Below are 17,654 nucleotides of genomic sequence, written 5' to 3'. Positions count from 1 at the left end.
GCCTGCAATTTTGGCCGTGTAGGTGACTCATCTATTCCTTATAAATCCGAGGGACAGTAAAATGTTTCCTTACCGAATTCAACACTGGCCTGTGGATGCAAAGCAGTGCTTATATTGGTTTCTTCCGATGCAGTTGGTGATTTATCAGGTTGTGTAATGTGCTGTTCTGATAGTTCTCTTCTCGTCTTTTGAAATAATTCAACAAATAATTTTGTTTCACCATTTGTAGGAACTCCGTTCACAACTACATTTGTTCAGTTGTCATGGTGTGATGCACTATGTAAAAAAACATTTACCACAGCCAGTTATAACCTGCTTGTGCATAACTTAGCCAAAATGTAACCATTAGACTTGAAAAGAACCAGCCCCCATGCTTTGGAATAAAGCCTGTGATTTTCCGAAACACGTTATTGCTTCAGAATCTTGTATTTATAATGTTTTTTTAACACGCGGGAGAAATTTTACACTCTCTGATTGGGTGGACCTGAGAGGTAAGTAGGTGGGCCATGGCCCAACCAGGCCCACCCAGGCCCACCCATGGCTACGCTCCTGTTGTGGCCCAGGTGCTTATTTGACACCCAGACTTACGGCCCACTGATTAATTTAGGTTGCCTTTATTAAAGAGTCTAAAGACGGCTGTCCGGTTCTGAACTTGGACCTGAAGTATTGTGTAGTATAAGTATCGCGTGTCTTCAAAGCATGCAGGGAAAATGTACAATGACTCGAGATCGTCACCCTTGAACTCCCTCACTACTTTTGTTCTCAGAAAGTAGCTGATAGAAACTTGCACACAACTAGTTATTCAGAGATAACATTACCACTTTAAACGATTTTTGAATTGGGCTATAGTGGCTGTTATAATGGGGTTTTAGATTTCCTAACATTGACTGGGAAAGCCCAGTTGAGACTACAGAAGCAGTAGTAGAAATGTTTTAGAGGGCAAACGACTGCTTTCTACCTCAATTAGTCAGGGAACCAACCAGAGAGAGCACATGCTATTTGATATTTTCAAACGACCAATGGTGAACTGCAGTCACAATATGGTTAGCTTTGAGGCATACTTTCACAAAACAAGGACCTACACTCAGTTGAGCCTCTTACTAAAAATGAAGCCACATTTCTTCAAATCATAAATGTAACCGCTACACTGTAAAAATTATTTGTTGACGCAACGTGACTTAGTCAAGTCATCTTGTTGCTTTGACTCAGTTTAGCAAACATGAAGTGTTAAGTTCACTCACTGTTGAAATAACATGCAGTAAATTGAGCCAACGTACTCTATCAATTAATAAGCATTTAGAATTTTTAGTTAAGTCAACTGAAAAACATATTAATTGAACTTAATTTTTCAAGTTTTCACAACTATAAACCAAGTCTAATTGACAAAATAGTCATTCTTCCTCAACTTTCATTACTTACAGTGAGGGAAAAAAGTATTTGATCCCCTGCTGATTTTGTACGTTTGCCCACTGACAAAGAAATGATCAGTCTATAATTTTAATGGTAGGTGTATTTTAACAGTGAGAGACAGAATAACAACAAAAAAATCCAGAAAAACTCATTTCAAAAAAGTTATAAATTGATTTGCATGTTAATTAGGGAAAGAAGTATTTGATCTCCTATCAATCAGCAAGATTTCTGGCTCCCAGGTGTCTTTTATACAGGTAATGAGCTGACATTAGGAGCGCTCCTAAATCTCAGCTCGTTACCTGTATAAAAGACACCTGTCCACAGAAGCAATCAATCAATCAGATTCCAAACTCTCCACCATGGCAAAGACCAAAGAGCTGTCCAAGGATGTCAGGGACAAGATTGTAGACCTACACAAGGCTGGAATGGGCTACAAGACCATCGCCAAGCAGCTTGGTGAGAAGGTGACAACAGTTGGTGCGATTATTCGCAAATGGAAGAAACACAAAATAACTGTCAGTCTTCCTCGGTCTGGGGCTCCATGCAAGATCTCACCTCGTGGAGTTTCAATGATCATGAGAACGGTGAGGAATCAGCCCAGAACTACACGGGAGGATCTTGTTAATGATCTCAAGGCAGCTGGGACCATAGTCACCAAGAAAACAATTGGTAACACACTACGCCATGAAGGACTGAAATCCTGCAGCGCCCGCAAGATCCCCCTTCTCAAGAAAGCACATGTACAGGCCCATCTAAAGTTTGCCAATGAACATCTGAATGATTCAGAGGAGAACTGGGTGAAAGTGTTGTGGTCAGATGAGACCAAAATCGAGCTCTTTGGCATCAACTCAACTCGCCGTGTTTGGAGGAGGAGCAATGCTGCCTATGACCTCAAGAACACCATCCCCACCATCAAACATGGAGGTGGAAACATTATGCTTTGGGGGTGTTTTTCTGCTAAGGGGACAGGACAACTGCACCGCATCAAAGGGATAATGGACGGGGCCATGTACCGTCAAATCTTGGGTGAGAACCTCCTTCCCTCAGCCAGGGCATTGAAAATGGGTCGTGGATGGGTATTCCAGCATGACAATGACCCAAAACACACAGGAGTGGCTCAAAAAGAAGCACATTAAGGTCAAGGAGTGGCCTAGCCAGTCTCCAGACCTTAATCCCATAGAAAATCTGTGGAGGGAGCTGAAGGTTCGAGTTGCCAAACGTCAGCCTCGAAACCTTAATGACTTGGAGAGGATCTGCAAAGACGAGTGGACAAAATCCCTCCTGAGATGTGTGCAAACCTGGTGGCCAACTACAAGAAACGTCTGACCTCTGTGATTGCCAACAAGGGTTTTGCCACCAAGTACTAAGTCGAAGGGGTCAAATACTTATTTCCCTCATTAACATGCAAATCAATTTATAACTTTTGAAATGCATTTTTCTGGATTTTTTTGTTGTTATTCTGTCTCTCACTGCTAAAATACACCTACCATTAAAACTATAGACTGATCATTTATTTGTCAGTGGGCAAACGTACAAAATCAGCAGGGGATCAAATACTTTTTTCCCCCACTGTAAGTAATGAAAGTTGAGGAAGAATGACTATTAATTTCATTATTTGCAATCCACAAAGCCCATCTATAATCATTCAAACGCGGGCTACTTCATCTTTTCTTGCATGATCAGCAACTTTATCCCATGCTAATTAATACAAAAAATTTCTCAACTCCGGTAAAGTAGTATGTCATCATGACGTGATGGTTTTGGCACATGCGCATTACACAAAACGTTCATAGAACATATGTTTTGTGGTTACCTGAGCACGTTATTTAAAGTTTTACAATTCTGTTCAAGTTGAGGTTGTTGTAACTCATCTTATTGTGTGGTGAGACACTGCAATTTCACAGAACATGATTTTACTTGTCCAATTTCCAAAACGAGCTCTCTTCAATCTCCGTTTCAAATCCATGTTGATTTGCGGGTAATCACTGTATCCACTCAATCTTACTACAGTTGTAAGAAAACACCTGTAATGCTGTACAAATGCATGTGTTTTTCAAGCACATGAAAGATTGTAGACAGGTAGAGATCGCCACTTGAGTGCCAGACTGACTCTATTGTAAAGGGAAGGCAGGATTATGTGTTATATTTGAGTTATTATGTATTTAAATGACCAGTCAAAATAACCCGATTTTGGCTATTCTAGGTAAATGTGTTTATAACTTATTTATTTTCATGTTTATGCAGCTAAAACGCTGTAGGCATGTTTAATACATATAGTTAGGAATAGTCACGAATGGGTATATGCGCAGTGTATTTTGGAACACAGTATAATTCAAATTTGAATAACCAAAACGGTCAAATTGACCGGCTCTGCGCTTGTAGTGTTAAATGTGGGTGTCATATCGTGGGCCGCACTTCCATGTGTGACGGGCCGCAGGTCGAGAACCACTGCCCTATTCAGAACAGGTTGGTCAGATAGGACCAGAACCAGTGCAGACCCAAAGAACAGAGGACGAGCGTTAGGCAGACAAACCCCAGGGCCCCAGGGCCACAGGTTAGTGCTTTCCTGGAGGTCTTTAGCTCCCCTGTATAATGGACCATTCCAGAGAGATTCCCCTTTGCAGTCAATATCATCAGCTCAGCAGTTTGCCAATACAGATCCCTGGGGAGGTGGGGGCTCAAATCCAGGACCAGGGTTAGCCACCCCTAGCATAAAGCAAAACATTACATGTGTTTAAATGGTTGAAGTCAATACAGTGATTAATGAATTGATGTATTTATTGAGGTGGCTGTGACAGAGTGGCTATAGAGACTATTGCGCTCCTTCACAGCAGCGTCTCTGTTGCTTATATTAAGTTATACTAAGGTATGCTGAGCTGACGATATTGAGGTTTTTACTAAAGAAAAAACAGATAACATGCCACAGGTTAACAACCAGTCCAGTCAAACCCTAAGAGAGATCAGGATAAATGAGGAGGAGGTAGTAAAGGGACTAGCAGAATTAATAACAAACAAATCACCTGGGCCAGATGGTATATTTCCAACAGTACGTAAAGAAATTATGGAAATGATTGTATTAATTATTTCTAAATAGCACTGGTTTCACTGTTTTTGAATGTTTTGATGTTTTTTTTATTTGTCAAATGCATTGACCGTTATTGTTCTTTTAAATGCATCAGATTGTTTTGATAGTTTTTTTTGTTTGTTGTTTTTTACATTTCAGTTAATTTGACAATTTTTTCACCATTGCATAAATTAAATAATCTAAAATGTGCTTTTTATTATTTTGTCTTGCTTTTCAAAGACAAAATCAATTACAAAACTACAATTAAAAAATATGTATTTAAGACTGAACATTAAACACTGTGCCAACAAAGCACAATAAATAAAATAAAATAAAATAGATAAATTTATATCTGGCCATCTTTGAGCCCCCCTTCTTGAATAGCCTACTGTGAAAGCCGGACACAAATAACGGGGAGAGAGAGAGGGAGAGTCTCCGGTTTCGGTTGTGTCCGGGCTTTATTTTGTTCAGGTATGTCAAAAAAGGGCGGAGATACAAAACAAAAACAAAATCAAAAGCAAAAACAAAAAGTGTCCACAATCGGGGTGCTCCGGGCAGACAGGGGTAATAGACTCAGTCCACCTTCTTGTCGGTTAGCTGCTTCCGTCGGGGAGGGAGAGGGATTAAATAAACAGGGCACAGCCCACTTTATAGCGAGACACTCCTTTTCAATGGTGCTATATTTACGCTCCTGGGCGATAATTGTTTGCTTAGATAGAGGACGGGGTGTTCCTGACCCCCAACACTCTGGGACAGGACCGTGCCCACTCCAACTTCTCAGGCGTCGGTCTGTAGAATGAAAGGGAGAGAGAAGTCAAGGCATTTAAAAAAAGGGTGTTGGCAGAGGCGGTCCTTAATCGCCTGGAAAGCCACCTGGCACTGCTCCGTCCACTGGACCGTATCTGGAGCACCTTTTCGCATCAGTTCGGTCAGGGGGTAAGCCAGGGTGGCAAAGTCCGGCAGAAACTGGCGATAATACCCGGAAAACCCCAAAAACTGCCGAACTTCCTTTTTGGACTTAGGAGGCGGACAGGAGGCAATAGCGGTCACCTTGTCAACGACTGGCTGTACCTGCCCCCCTCCTAAGAGGTACCCCAGATACTTGGTCTCCCTCCTCCCAACTGTTCACTTGCCCGGGTTTTCCGTGAGCAGCGCCCAGCCGATCCAGCAACTCATCCACACGGGGCATCGGATAGGCATCAAACCTAGACACTGCATTGAGCTCCCTATAATCAACGCAGAATCTAGTGCTGCCGTCAGGCTTTGGCACCAAGACTATAGGGCTACACCATTCCGATTGTGACTTTTCAATGACTCCCAGCTCCAACATCTTCTGCACCTCTTCATTGACAGCCTACTTTTTGTAATAGGGGGTGCGATAGGGTTTGACACGCACGCAGTGGTCCAGTGCTGTGTGGATGTGGTGTTCAATGAGAGGTGTGAGCACGGGTCGGTGAGAAAAGACATGCTGGAAGCGGCACAATAAAGAGCAAACGTGCTGTTTCTGGGCGTTTGTTAAATGGGCGTTTGTTAAATTGAGTTCAGTGCGAACCTCAGAAACAGCGGCTTCAGACTCTTTATTGTGGGGGGAACTAAAAGCACCCAATGCTTCCTGCTCTCGCCACTTCTTCAGCATGTTCAGATGATAGATCTGCTTTTACCTCCGACGATCTGGGCGACACACCTCATAATCAACATCCCCTAAGCGGCGTGTGACCAAAAAGGGTCCCTGCCACTTAGCCAGCAGTTTAGATGTTGAATTTGGGAATAACACCAGTACCTTGTCCTTGGGTGAACGATCGTAACCGGGCTCTCCTGTTGTACATGCGCTGTTGTCGCTCCTGGGCCTGTAAGAGATGCAACTGTGCAAGTTTCCCCAGTGCCGATAGCCGATCTCTCAGGTCCAGGATGTGCTGTACCATAGAGGTCTGGGAGGGGGCGGTCGCCTCCCAGTCCTCCTTTATTAAGTCGAGGATGCCCCTCAGCCGCCTCCCGTACAGCAGCTCGAAGGGAGAGAAGCCAGTGGACGTCTGGGGCACCTCGCGTACAGCGAACAGCAGGGGTGGCAATAACTTGTCCCAGTCCCAAGCGTCTGTGCTCACAAACTTACAGATCATGTTCTTTAGGGTTTTATTAAAGAGCTCCACTAGGGCGTCTGTCTGGGGATGATAGATTGAGGTCCTGATGGACTTTATCCCCAGCAGCCTACAGAGGTCTCGCATCACGCGTGACATGAATGGAGAGCCCTGATCTGTCAGGATTTCCTTTGGGATCCCCACCCGAGTGAAGACCTTAAACAGCTCCTCGGCGATCCTAGTCGCTGACATTGTCCGTAGACGAATTGCCTCCAGGTACCGAGTGGCATAGTCTACTATGACCAGCACAAATTGATACCCCGCGGAGCTTTTCTCCAACGGACCGATCAAATCCATCACAATGCGCTCAAATGGTATCTCCATGAGAGGCAGCGGTACCAGCGGAGCCCACGGTACTGCACTGGCATTGGTCTTCTGGCACTCCGGACAGGCAGCACACCATCTTTCTACCTCCTTTTTGATGCCTGGCCAGAAGAATCGGTCCATTATCCGGCTTAAGGTCTTGTCACGACACAGGTGACCTGCCCCAGCCAAATCAGATGAGAGCCTATGATCCTTAATATTAGATAGATAGTTTTCACTAGCGAGCACCCGGCCGGGCGATGTCCAGGCTGCCCGCAACGTCACCGTGGTTTTTCCAGGGGACCACACACTGCCGGGGGAGAGAGAAAAAGAAGGAGCTAAGGAGGCAGATTTGTTTTTGGGACAGGCAAGGCGAGAAGGGGAAGTGGGTCGGGGAGAAACATGTTTAGGTGTGGTGTTTGGCAACATGCTGGTATCCAGGACAGTCGGGTCAGAGGGGGTCTTGGGAATGGAAGGGAGGGTGCCTGCCGTCGGGCATCAGAAGGTGGCATCGTCCCGGGCAATGATGGTTCTCTGCCAGCCTGGTGCCAGCCTTCAGGTTGGACGTGGGAGATGGCAGATGAACTGCTCCAAGGCCACCAGGTCGGCAACTTCCGTGGCTTGAGCCAGCGGTGGCAGGCACCGGGAGCCAGGTTCGAACCGGAGGCTTCTGAGCTTTCGGCGCTGGCCGTCCGACGTCAGACCGACCCGGTCCAGGACACTGTCCCTCAGACTTTTGTAGTCTAGGGCATCCTCGGGACGAAGCACTCGGGTGGCAGGGGAGCCAGGCGTACCGCCCACTCCGACTCCGGCCAGTCGCAACACCGGGCAGTGCGCTTGAAGATGGCAAGAAAAGCCTCCGGGTCATGAAGTGAGCACTGACTCCGGTGGTACTCGATCCCACAACCATTGAATGACCACTGCCCTTTTCACTAAAAGTCCAACGCGCTATCCATTGCGCCACAGAGCATGCCTACTGATGATGGGGCATCTCAGCGTGCTTGTACAAGTAGCATTTACAGATGTGTTTTTTTAATCGCTCTCTCTGATATAGAGATGAAAGGAAATGATGGGTTCTTCTTTTAGATAATACGACTCATGTTGACTTGACTGTGAGGGAAAGTTTTTGTCAGGCACACTGTCTGTGTGTTTGTCTGTCTATCTGTGGCTGTCTGTGTGTCTGTGGCAGTCTGTGCTTGTGGCTGTCTGTGTGTGTGTCTGTGGCTGGACCGATGGGGCTGATTGGAAACATCATCGACCTGGGTTTCTCTTCATCACAGATACATCTTTCGCTGCCCACATGCCCGAATTGCTTTTCAGCTGGATCACAGCCTCGCCCCAGGTGGGCAAAACCTCCAAAAGTGGTACAAACTCATCCACGTATTCCAGTGTTTCCGAGAAAGCTTGGCATAGTGAGTGAGAAAATCAACCCTGACAGTGTGGCGACAGATGAGAAGCCACGGAATTGATGCACTCTGTGATGTCATAGAAGTCAGCTGTGAGAGAGTTCTGAGATGTCATCGCTGAACTGGCAGTGAAGGGAGAGGGAGAGGAAGGCAAAGCATGTACATGGCTTCTCTCGCTGACTGGGCAAGATTGGATTAATGAGAGAGTGCAAGGACGGAAATGCAGTTGTTTTCTCGAAGAGTGTAGAAGAGTTTTCTGGTCTCCTGATGGAGGCGTGGGTTCAAATACCACTTCTGACAGACTGATTTATAGCATGACCAATGCTAGGAATTGCAAAAGTGTTCTTTTATTTTCTGACACTAAGCTGTTGGTCACCTCGACTCGGTTGCATAAGTGTTGAAAGTCACGGATTCCCGCAATTCTGTGGCCTCATTCTCAAGGCTATCTTCTATAATACACCTCTCAAAAAAATAAGGGAACAAGTAATCATCACAGCATAACACCAAGTCAATTACACTTCAGGCATATCAATCTGTACAGTTAAGAATCCAAAGCGGTGGTGAATCACTCTCTCCTTTTTTGGTGCAAATTAAAGTGACAGCAGGTGCACCGGAGAGAGGCAACTGCAAGACAACCCCAAAAAGGGAATGGTTTTGCAGGTGGTGGCCACAGACGATTGCTCTCTCCTTATCCTTCCTGACTGATTCTTCTCTAGTTTTGCCTTTTGCTAGTGTCCTTGTCACTACTGGTATTATGAGGCGCTCCCTGCAGCCCATTCAGGTTGCACAGGTAGTCCAGCTCCTCCAGTATGGCACATCCATACGTGCCGTCTGAAGAAAGTTTGCTGTGTCTCCCAGTACAGTCTCAAAAGCATGGAGGTGGGAGAGTTACGAATTATGCAATGTACGGTGAAGATCTTGAGGTTTCCTAGACTTCGATCACGGAGATCCGATGTGTGATTTAAGAGTTCCCGCAGTTTTCTTGATCAGTATATAATCTCCCGGTGGATGTATACATCCTCTCAGAATGGCCGAGTGGTCTAATTTGCCAGACTTAAGGTGTTGTTCCCTTGAAGAGTGTAGAAGGGTTTTCTGGTCTCCTGATGGAGGTGTGTGTTCAAATCCCACTCCTGACAGATTGATTTATAGCATCACCAATGCTAGGAATTGCAAAAGTGTTCTTTTCACACTTGTGTGTAATGCGGTCAGGGGGTAAGCCAGGGTGGCAAAGTCCGGCAGAAACTGGCGATAATACCCGGAAAACCCCAAAAACTGCCGAACTTCCTTTTTGGACTTAGGAGGCGGACAGGAGGCAATAGCGGTCACCTTGTCAACGACTGGCCGTACCTGCCCCCCTCCTAAGAGGTACCCCAGATACTTGGTCTCCCTCCTCCCAACTGTTCACTTGCCCGGGTTTTCCGTGAGCAGCGCCCAGCCGATCCAGCAACTCATCCACACGGGGCATCGGATAGGCATCAAACCTAGACACTGCATTGAGCTCCCTATAATCAACGCAGAATCTAGTGCTGCCGTCAGGCTTTGGCACCAAGACTATAGGGCTACACCATTCCGATTGTGACTTTTCAATGACTCCCAGCTCCAACATCTTCTGCACCTCTTCATTGACAGCCTACTTTTTGTAATAGGGGGTGCGATAGGGTTTGACACGCACGCAGTGGTCCAGTGCTGTGTGGATGTGGTGTTCAATGAGAGGTGTGAGCACGGGTCGGTGAGAAAAGACATGCTGGAAGCGGCACAATAAAGAGCAAACGTGCTGTTTCTGGGCGTTTGTTAAATGGGCGTTTGTTAAATTGAGTTCAGTGCGAACCTCAGAAACAGCGGCTTCAGACTCTTTATTGTGGGGGGAACTAAAAGCACCCAATGCTTCCTGCTCTCGCCACTTCTTCAGCATGTTCAGATGATAGATCTGCTTTTACCTCCGACGATCTGGGCGACACACCTCATAATCAACATCCCCTAAGCGGCGTGTGACCAAAAAGGGTCCCTGCCACTTAGCCAGCAGTTTAGATGTTGAATTTGGGAATAACACCAGTACCTTGTCCTTGGGTGAACGATCGTAACCGGGCTCTCCTGTTGTACATGCGCTGTTGTCGCTCCTGGGCCTGTAAGAGATGCAACTGTGCAAGTTTCCCCAGTGCCGATAGCCGATCTCTCAGGTCCAGGATGTGCTGTACCATAGAGGTCTGGGAGGGGGCGGTCGCCTCCCAGTCCTCCTTTATTAAGTCGAGGATGCCCCTCAGCCGCCTCCCGTACAGCAGCTCGAAGGGAGAGAAGCCAGTGGACGTCTGGGGCACCTCGCGTACAGCGAACAGCAGGGGTGGCAATAACTTGTCCCAGTCCCAAGCGTCTGTGCTCACAAACTTACAGATCATGTTCTTTAGGGTTTTATTAAAGAGCTCCACTAGGGCGTCTGTCTGGGGATGATAGATTGAGGTCCTGATGGACTTTATCCCCAGCAGCCTACAGAGGTCTCGCATCACGCGTGACATGAATGGAGAGCCCTGATCTGTCAGGATTTCCTTTGGGATCCCCACCCGAGTGAAGACCTTAAACAGCTCCTCGGCGATCCTAGTCGCTGACATTGTCCGTAGACGAATTGCCTCCAGGTACCGAGTGGCATAGTCTACTATGACCAGCACAAATTGATACCCCGTGGAGCTTTTCTCCAACGGACCGATCAAATCCATCCCAATGCGCTCAAATGGTATCTCCATGAGAGGCAGCGGTACCAGCGGAGCCCACGGTACTGCACTGGCATTGGTCTTCTGGCACTCCGGACAGGCAGCACACCATCTTTCTACCTCCTTTTTGATGCCTGGCCAGAAGAATCGGTCCATTATCCGGCTTAAGGTCTTGTCACGACACAGGTGACCTGCCCCAGCCAAATCAGATGAGAGCCTATGATCCTTAATATTAGATAGATAGTTTTCACTAGCGAGCACCCGGCCGGGCGATGTCCAGGCTGCCCGCAACGTCACCGTGGTTTTTCCAGGGGACCACACACTGCCGGGGGAGAGAGAAAAAGAAGGAGCTAAGGAGGCAGATTTGTTTTTGGGACAGGCAAGGCGAGAAGGGGAAGTGGGTCGGGGAGAAACATGTTTAGGTGTGGTGTTTGGCAACATGCTGGTATCCAGGACAGTCGGGTCAGAGGGGGTCTTGGGAATGGAAGGGAGGGTGGCCGCCGTCGGGCATCAGAAGGTGGCATCGTCCCGGGCAATGATGGTTCTCTGCCAGCCTGGTGCCAGCCTTCAGGTTGGACGTGGGAGATGGCAGATGAACTGCTCCAAGGCCACCAGGTCGGCAACTTCCGTGGCTTGAGCCAGCGGTGGCAGGCACCGGGAGCCAGGTTCGAACCGGAGGCTTCTGAGCTTTCGGCGCTGGCCGTCCGACATCAGACCGACCCGGTCCAGGACACTGTCCCTCAGACTTTTGTAGTCTAGGGCATCCTCGGGACGAAGCACTCGGGTGGCAGGGGAGCCAGGCGTACCGCCCACTCCGACTCCGGCCAGTCGCAACACCGGGCAGTGCGCTTGAAGATGGCAAGAAAAGCCTCCGGGTCATGAAGTGAGCACTGACTCCGGTGGTACTCGATCCCACAACCATTGAATGACCACTGCCCTTTTCACTAAAAGTCCAACGCGCTATCCATTGCGCCACAGAGCATGCCTACTGATGATGGGGCATCTCAGCGTGCTTGTACAAGTAGCATTTACAGATGTGTTTTTTTAATCGCTCTCTCTGATATAGAGATGAAAGGAAATGATGGGTTCTTCTTTTAGATAATACGACTCATGTTGACTTGACTGTGAGGGAAAGTTTTTGTCAGGCACACTGTCTGTGTGTTTGTCTGTCTATCTGTGGCTGTCTGTGTGTCTGTGGCAGTCTGTGCTTGTGGCTGTCTGTGTGTGTGTCTGTGGCTGGACCGATGGGGCTGATTGGAAACATCATCGACCTGGGTTTCTCTTCATCACAAATACATCTTTCGCTGCCCACATGCCCGAATTGCTTTTCAGCTGGATCACAGCCTCGCCCCAGGTGGGCAAAACCTCCAAAAGTGGTACAAACTCATCCACGTATTCCAGTGTTTCCGAGAAAGCTTGGCATAGTGAGTGAGAAAGTCAACCCTGACGGTGTGGCGACAGATGAGAAGCCACGGAATTGATGCACTCTGTGATGTCATAGAAGTCAGCTGTGAGAGAGTTCTGAGATGTCATCGCTGAACTGGCAGTGAAGGGAGAGGGAGAGGAAGGCAAAGCATGTACATGGCTTCTCTCGCTGACTGGGCAAGATTGGATTAATGAGAGAGTGCAAGGACGGAAATGCAGTTGTTTTCTCGAAGAGTGTAGAAGAGTTTTCTGGTCTCCTGATGGAGGCGTGGGTTCAAATACCACTTCTGACAGACTGATTTATAGCATGACCAATGCTAGGAATTGCAAAAGTGTTCTTTTATTTTCTGACACTAAGCTGTTGGTCACCTCGACTCGGTTGCATAAGTGTTGAAAGTCACGGATTCCCGCAATTCTGTGGCCGCATTCTCAAGGCTATCTTCTATAATACACCTCTCAAAAAAATAAGGGAACAAGTAATCATCACAGCATAATACCAAGTAAGTTACAGTTCAGGCATATTAATCTGTACAGTTAGGAAGCCTAAGCGGTTGTGAATCACTGTCTCTTGTTTTGGTGCAAATGAAAGTGACAGCAGGTGCACCGGAGATAGGCAACAGCAAGACAACCCCAAAAAGGGAATGGTTTTGCAGGTGGTGGCCACAGACGATTGCTCTCTCCTTATCCTTCCTGACTGATTCTTCTCTAGTTTTGCCTTTTGCTAGTGTCCTTTTTACTACTGGAATTATGAGGTGCTCCCTGCAGCCCATTCAGGTTGCACAGGTAGTCCAGCTCCTCCAGTATGGCACATCCATACGTGCCGTCTGAAGAAAGTTTTCTGTGTCTCCCAGTACAGTCTCAAAAGCATGGAGGTGGGAGAGTTACGAATTATGCAATGTATGGTGAAGATCTTGAGGTTTCCTAGATTTTGATCACGGAGATCCGATGTGTGATTTAAGTGTTCCCGCAGTTTTCTTGATCAGTATATAATCTCGCGGTGGATGTATACATCCTCTCAGAATGGCCGAGTGGTCTAATTTGCCAGACTTAAGGTGTTGTTCCCTTGAAGAGTGTAGAAGGGTTTTCTGGTCTCCTGATGGAGGCGTGGGTTCAAATCCCACTCCTGACAGATTGATTTATAGCATCACCAATGCTAGGAATTGCAAAAGTGTTCTTTTCACACTTGTGTGTAATGCATTTTGCAGCCAAATTACATAAACATGAGGAAATGCCTGGCAGAGAGAATCCTTTTGATGGCCGGTTAGCTCAGTTGGTTAGAGCGTGGTGCTAATAACGCCAAGGTCTTGGGTTCGATCCCCACATCGGCCAAGACCGATCGTAGGTGCTCATCCGTCTAGTTCGAGTCCTGTTTTTTGAATGTTTGACATGAAACTCCCTGAAGGCAAGCGTAGTAGTGCACTTAAGCAGTGGTAGGATCCACAAGACTTCATCAAGCCGTGTCAAAGTCGGCCATCTACATGCACACAGGAAAATGTCCTTTCGCCGCTTTGCTTTTCTCAGAACACTTCATTTGCATTCTGTCCTCTGATAGTTTCAACTCGTGGGCTCCTGCCAATTCCTTATTACACAGACTTGGAGAGGGAAGCAATGCCAGTGGCTTCAAGAATCAACGCAAGTTTCATGAATGGCACATCTAAGCCATGGTGCCAACCAGACATTGAGCTGTTGGTCACCTCGACTCGGTTGCATAAGTGTTGAAAGTCACGGATTCCCGCAATTCTGTGGCCGCATTCTCAAGGCTATCTTCTATAATACACCTCTCAAAAAAATAAGGGAACAAGTAATCATCACAGCATAATACCAGGTCAGTTACAGTTCAGGCATATTAATCTGTACAGTTAGGAAGCCTAAGCGGTTGTGAATCACTGTCTCTTGTTTTGGTGCAAATGAAAGTGACAGCAGGTGCACCGGAGATAGGCAACAGCAAGACAACCCCAAAAAGGGAATGGTTTTGCAGGTGGTGGCCACAGACGATTGCTCTCTCCTTATCCTTCCTGACTGATTCTTCTCTAGTTTTGCCTTTTGCTAGTGTCCTTGTCACTACTGGAATTATGAGGTGCTCCCTGCAGCCCATTCAGGTTGCACAGGTAGTCCAGCTCCTTCAGGATGTCACATTCATCCGTGCTATCAGAAGAACCAGAAGGACCAGTATCTGCTTTTTTGTGCGAGGAGGAACAGGAGGAGCATTGCCTGAGCCCTCCAAAATGACCTCCAGCGGTCTACTGGTGTGCATGTTTCTGACTAAACTGTCAGAAACAGACTCTATGAGGGTGGCACGAGGGCCCGTCATCCTCTAGTGGGACCTGTGCTCACAGCCCAGCACCGTGCAGCTCGATTGGTATTCGTGAAAAAGTCTGGAGGCACCGTGGTGAACGTTATTCTGTCTGCAACATCATCCAGCATTATCGGTTTGACTGCTGGTTTGGAGAGAAACACAAAGTGTCCTCTGTGTATTCACTATGCAACCATCAACAACTCTGACCTGGTCATATATATGTCCCAGGGCATCATCCTGTGTCTGGTCCATAGCGAAATCGGATACCCGGTTGAAGGCGGGATCCAGTGTCGGGCCTTCCACTGGAAGAAGGAGAGAGGAGGTGAGTCCCAGAACTCGTTCCTTCCCATGGGTCCAACAGGGTACTGTTGGCTGCTACACGACTGGAGTCAGAGGGAAGGCTGTCCCTGCCCCTCTCATCACCTGCAGTCACTAATGGTGATCGGTCCCCAGAGACATGTCCCAATTGTGCCCCAGCCAAATCAGACAATGAGAGCCTAGGATCTTTAATATTGGACAGAAATTCAGAGCCTCTGGGTTGTCCTCCGGTCCCATCTTTGGAATCTGCAGACCTTCCCAAGCCGGGTTTGCTGCGGCCACAGCAGGGTTAGGTGCAGGAGCTGGTACTTGAAGTTGCTGGACAAGCGTCTCGAGAGTTTGTTGTTTTTGAGCCTGCAGCTTCACCACTGGGGCCAACAACTGTTCCACTGGAGACGCCTCCATAGCTGTCCTTCCGGGTACAGAGTTCAGGGTAAGTATGTCACAAAGCTTCCCCACATTGGCCACCAAATGTAAATGCCGGACACAATAAACGGAGAGAGTCTCGGGTTCCGGCGGTGTCCGAGCTTTATTGGGGTTCACAATAGTCCAACAGAAAAAAACACAAAAAGGGGAAAACAAGGCAAAACCAGCACACAAAACATCCACACAAACAGGGTGCTCCGGGCAGTCACAATAAAGTCTCCCTCGGGGATGGAGAGGGATTAAATAGATGAAGCACACCTGCCAATGACGTCACAGTCGCCTCAGTGATCATTGCCTGCAGCCGTGAGCTCACAAGCTGTCTGCGAAGCAGCGGACAACACGGCTGCAACACATGAGCACCTAATTAGTGTGCGTCAGCAGCAGCCATGCCGTGACAGACAGTGTCCTGCCAAAATCACAATAAGATGTATAAAAGTACAGAAAAACAAAATGTAATAAACTATAAATGATCTTTAATACATAGAACTAAAGAAAATAGGTTTAGTGTTTACAGATTCCTTTTTGGAAATACAATGACATGCATTACAAATGAGTATTTACATTTTATTTACAGCTGGTGCTCATGTGTCACTGTGCCCCTCAGGCTGTGGCAGGCGGTGACATATTGGGCAGCCAGGGAGGCTGTGTGTCCCTCCTCCAGGAGGACTGACCATTTTTATTTTTTCTCAGTTTTGTCAAAGGTAGGGTGGCATTCATTATTTTGTTAAGGAATGTGTCCCTTATTTTGGGCATATTTATTGCATTGCAGGAGGAAGTGCAACTCTCTCTCTCTGTCTCTTTCTCTCTCTGTGTGCGTCCGTCTGTCACTGGAGGCGTTTGTCGTCCCCGTCCAGTGACACCCTCTTAACTCCCCCGGCCCCCTGGAGCGTGACCTACAGCCGAAGGGAGCGCCTGAGGGCTGGTTGGAAGCATCTTGGACTCGGGTTCCTCTTCATCACCAGAAGGGGGAGCCGGAGTAGATTCCTGCAGAGATTGACACTTGTTTTTTTGTTTCAGCAGAAACAGTGCGGAGGCGACCCAAATCCTGCTGGGGGGAGGTGTTTAAAAAAAAAAAGTTTTATCTTCTTCATAATGACATTATCCTTCAAGAAAAGACAAAGGGCATCAGATGATCAATACGTTAATACATCTCTTATAATCTCTCTTTAAAATACCAACTATTACAATGTTAACCATACATAAACAAAACAACCTATGCTTTTGTTTTTAATGTTGCTAGATCTCACAGTGATAAAATAAGGAAGATATGGTTTAACCAAAAAAGTTGATAAAACATTTCTTGGCAGAGCGCAAACAGAGGACATGTAAATAGGCTGACATTAAATTAAAGATAAGATTCTAAATAAGCTATCTTTTCTCTTCAGTCATGATGAGGAAAAATTGATAACTTGAATAATTTCATTCAGAATGACAAAGTTGCTCAATGTAAGCGCATTTTTCAGAGTAACGTTAGCACAGCTTCCTACAAATTGTCTGATAGATAAGATTAAAAAAGAAATCAGCTATCGGCTATGTTACAAATGAGAATTATACTATTAATATTGTACATTTATGATCATTATGTTTGTAGTTTGGATATGTCGATAATATATTTGACAGTAAATGGGTTTTATACGGTGTGTCCAAAAAAACTAAACAAAAACCCATCCCAATTTGCGTTACGTGATCGGGACCACTCCGTGGACCACAGTGCCGAGGTCCGGACCACTCAGTCGCTGTGGTCCAGACCTTGGACCAAAAAATGTTACAACCCCTACTGCTCCGCTGTGTCAGTTGTTTCTGTAACTGAATCACAAAACTGGGTTTTGATGTGCTCCCCACGTGCGTGTTTACAACGTCACTGAAGAAAAAAAACATCGAATCTGGAACACTGACAAGAATTGGAAGAAGCCGTGGCTGTGGCTAACTGTGTCTGTGAGTAGTATAGATGGCAGCATCACTTATTTTGACAGCCGGAAGTCCCGCCCTCCCTATGTACCTTTGAACTGGAACTCCTCTCTCCTTCCCAGCACCCCCCTGGGTTACTCTTTGACCCTGCCTCCTTATGTACCATTGAACCGGAACTCCTCTCTCCTTCCCAGCACCCCCCTGGGTTACCATTTGACCCTCCCTTGTCAGCCATCTTGGATGATATCGGCCATTTTGACT

The 17,654-nt window shown here is 46.9% G+C and overlaps 1 non-coding gene across 1 annotated transcript; it reads left to right on the top strand.

Annotated features, from left to right (window-relative positions):
• Positions 1-13,700: 13,700 nt before the first annotated feature.
• trnai-aau (transfer RNA isoleucine (anticodon AAU)) lies at positions 13,701-13,774 on the top strand. The gene has a single exon. It is a non-coding gene; the product is annotated as a tRNA-Ile (tRNA).
• Positions 13,775-17,654: the final 3,880 nt, after the last annotated feature.

The sequence above is a fragment of the Amia ocellicauda genome, unplaced genomic scaffold (genome assembly GCF_036373705.1).
Source record: "Amia ocellicauda isolate fAmiCal2 unplaced genomic scaffold, fAmiCal2.hap1 HAP1_SCAFFOLD_192, whole genome shotgun sequence".
NCBI classification, from domain to species: domain Eukaryota; kingdom Metazoa; phylum Chordata; class Actinopteri; order Amiiformes; family Amiidae; genus Amia; species Amia ocellicauda.
Note: the sequence above shows the minus strand (reverse complement) of the source record. Positions and strands in the feature narration are given on the sequence as shown.